The following is a 3980-nucleotide window of genomic DNA, read 5'->3' on the forward strand; positions in this document are numbered from 1 at the left end:
CCCCTGCCAAAATCCACCACTTTTCCAATACACTGAATCCCTGCCTTCCAAGACCCCAACCGCTAAAACGAACCCACCTCTCAACTCTACCTAAACATAAGAGGGAGGGTGGGTGGGAAACTTTTTCTTTCCAAAAGAGGTCCCCTCACTATCATCCAGCCCTTTTTAACGTCTCCCATTCCTAATCTCCTCCTACCCCATGTTGCATACTAGCCCAGCCCCCTCTAGCAACACTACCTTTTTCTTAACCCCTTACAAGCTCTGGGCTAGGCCTAGCACCCGGTCATGTAGGCCCTGCGCCTAATTCTCTGCGCCTCTCTTTACATTTCTTTTTTCTTCTCCCTTATGTTATGTCTGCTAATAGTTTTTTCTCCTAAATTTTAAAATTTTGCCCTGCCATTGTACTGATGAATGAGAACATGTCTGTGCTTTACCAGTGGTGGCCAGCTTGGTAAATATAGAAGTATTGAGTACAGTGCCTGATGCTCAATACCTTAGCTTTTGTAAATTTGCTATTAATAATTATTGCAATGGTATAGTCAACAACAAAGTGGCTATTTAAAGCTTAAAAAAAGACATTCTAAAACCATTCTCTGGTAATGAATAATTTAAAACACACGTACCTGCAAAATTCACCTGCAGAGAATATTTGTTGAATGTCAGATTCTCTGCTTTATAAATAAACCCCAAACTTTTCTACCCAATGAAGCATTGCAAGGTATTTCAGGCAAAATGTAATGGGTATATGGCAGCATCTTCCTCTATTTTACCTGATGAAGAGGTTAAATGATCTGAATATGGCCGTGGTTAATGGTAGAACTGTAGTTTTACAGATCCTAATTTGGGTTTCAGGTCCAAGGTTTATGGGAAGGAATGGGTTGCCCAACAATCCATCCCTTCCCCACTCCAGAATTTGGAGATGGCTCTGGAGCACGTCATATTCCAAAAAAAATGGAAAGGCCAGTTCAGATTGGTGGATCAAGTTAGAACCCAAGGGGAGGCCAGAATGTATTTGAATGCTCAGGTGCAATAACCACCCAAAAAACTTGGAGCACAGATTCTGTGATCACAGTGAAAAACACTCCTGTAGCAGAGGCTACAAATCCCACGTTAAGGACTCTATCATGAGTGACTTTGCCAGTTTAAACTTTGTTTAATTTTGATTCTGGAAGCCTGTGTTCTGTTAACATACTGTCACTGGAAACAATCAATAAAAATAGTTTTCAGGAACCGTTTATGTACAACTGAACAGGCAAGTGCAATACTGAGATAAAATAGGGTTCTAGAGTTGTAATCAGTCTTCAAGGGAAGGTATTGGTCTTCTTTAGGAACTTCTTTGTTTGGGCTGCACTCTCAATTTTTAATTTTTGGGAAAGCACATCCACATGTAAAGGAGACTTTGCAGATGACCTTGAGGCTGGAAAGCCATTTGTGGATCTCTCTCGAGAGAGCAGGCGAATACAATCTTTTTATATAGATGACATCTAGCCCAGGTGAGTATGGCACAGTTGGCTGTGCTTTCCGTAGAGCTTGATTGGCATGCTTCCTTTGTGGAGTTGGACAAGCATATGTGATCTAAAAGAAAGTGTTCCTATGGAAACTTAGATCACTACTTTTGCACTAAAAAGGAAAACATGGCCCAAAGGTAATACATTTTCTTTGGGAAGGGGTTGATCAAACCCATGGGGAGGTTGGGAGTGCAGAGATGGTCAGAACCAATATAAAGGCAGTTGGAACCAGAGAGCCAGAGTGTAATTGGCTAACCTGGAGGCCATGGTAGCAAGAATAGGTACCTAAAATCGCTAGTTTGCTGTGTACAGATGCAAGAGGCACCAGAGGAATCACCATAAACCTTAGAGTCCCAGTGAATTCCAAGGAACGTGTGGCCTTAATGAGTGCACTATAGCAGCCATTCAAGCTCAGGATCATTTCAAGATCATTCAAGATCAGAAGTTTTGTAAGAAGTATATCCCAGTAACAAAGATACAACAATACAATGAGCACATTAAATATAGGAGCAGAAATCAAGGATGCAGAGTCAACTAACAGTCCTTAAGTAAGATGTCCATGGATCCCAGATTCGATTGAAGGCATCTAGGGTATCATTTAACATACAGTTAAGTTTATTGTTTATTTTTATTAAATGGAGCTTATAGATGATTATTTCAATCTATTCATCCAGGGTTCCTTCTAATCTGAGAGTTGGATGGTGTTGTGGAGAGAGCAGAAGACAAGAATGATATTTTTTCCCTTGGTGGAGACAAGTGACTTACAGGAGCTCTCAAAAGAGGTGGAATTGTAGGGGGGGGGTGATCCATTTAGAAGTTTAGAATGTACAAAGGATAGAATCCAAGTTGTTTTTGTAAGTGTTCTAGACTAAAAATTGCCCTACCAAAAACTAGATACCCTATTCGGAAGAAACTCATGTTTGTCCACCATCTGGCGTCAGGCTCATTCATACCTGGAAGGAATTCAGGGTTACCCCAGAGAGGAGTAGGGAGAATGTGGGCACAATAAATACTGTGTTTAACTGTCAATCTGTTAGGAGGTGCTGTCTGGGCTTACGATCCCAGGCGATGCCCCACTGCAGGAGGGTGCGCGCAGCCTATTCCCTTTGGCGGCTGGACTCCTGGTAGCACTGGGGTTTCAGAATAAGTGCCCTGAGGGTTGCAGCATCCCTGTAGCTGGGGTTTTCCCTTAGCATCCTCTGCACTAGGCTACACAGCTAAGGAGAATTGGAGCTGTGTGTAGTTGATTAGCTGAGTGGTTCCTAATCAATCCCATGCTGTCATTGGCTGCTGGTTTTTTTAGCCTCTCTGCTCCCTGTCAGATGTGCCTGGTATAGCATCTGCTGGGCTTACCTGTGTTGGAGTGATTTTTTTCTCGGTTACTGACCTGTGCCTGTTCCTGACTATCCGTTGAACTCCACCTGGACCGACCTCTGCTTCTGACCCCGACTCTGTTTTTGCCTTTCTCTTTGTACTTGGACTGATCTGTGGTTTTGACCTCGGCTTCTTTTTTGGATTTCCTGACATTTTGTACTCTGTACTGTGGGCTCTGGCTCAACTGCCGGCCTATCTCCGGACACCATTCCTTGCGCACCAAGTCCTGGGGGCTACTGAGTGCTGGGAGATGCAACCAGTCTCCCGAGGCTGAGCGGGGGCTGCTATAGACGAAGACTGCGGCTGTAGATTGGGGGACTGGTGTCTAGGAAATACTGGTATTGACCTGGGCCTTACACAATCTGTCCCAGACTGAAAGTGGGTAGGAGAGTAATGCGCATAATTGTTTCAATACAGAGTGAGGGGCATTAAAAACCTTGATCGCTACCCATTGAGGATATCTTTATTGAAAGAAAACAACTTTTACCTAACATCTGTATGTAGATGGAGGGTTACACATTCCTGAAATCCTGCAGCTGTACGGTTACTCATAGCTTCTATTATATAGTATGAGACTAAAATATTTTCCAATATCAATTTTGTATAGATTTGTGATATCAAGTGTTTTCTGTAGAGTTGCATTATTTTTATGTTAAAAATTTCAATTTGTTATGCAATTTTAAATACTCATAGGAAGCACCTCTTCTTTGGGTTTGAGCTGTCATCATTTATCCATATTCTATTTGAATAATAATAATTGATTAATTGTTTAAAAAAAATCTTTTATTGGTGTTAAGAAAAAAAAAAGTTATATGATCTAAAACAATTTTTAAGGCTACCATTACCTGTGAAAGCCACATTTGTGGTGTCCCTTTTTCTACTCCTGCCCGCATTTGTCATTTAACATAGTTTACCTAGCCAGCATTTGTTATAATTATATTGATTTATAACATTTTCCAAGATCAGGCAGACCAGCAACTTTTTACAGTGTAGAAGAAGGGTTTTTAGTTTTGTAACACTTTACAGAAATTAATTACATTTCAAATATTTCCCTTGTTCCAAGATATTCTAATAATTGTTTCTTTTATTAGTTTCCTT

The sequence above is a fragment of the Pyxicephalus adspersus genome, chromosome 4 (assembly GCF_032062135.1).
Source record: "Pyxicephalus adspersus chromosome 4, UCB_Pads_2.0, whole genome shotgun sequence".
NCBI classification, from domain to species: Eukaryota; Metazoa; Chordata; class Amphibia; order Anura; family Pyxicephalidae; genus Pyxicephalus; species Pyxicephalus adspersus.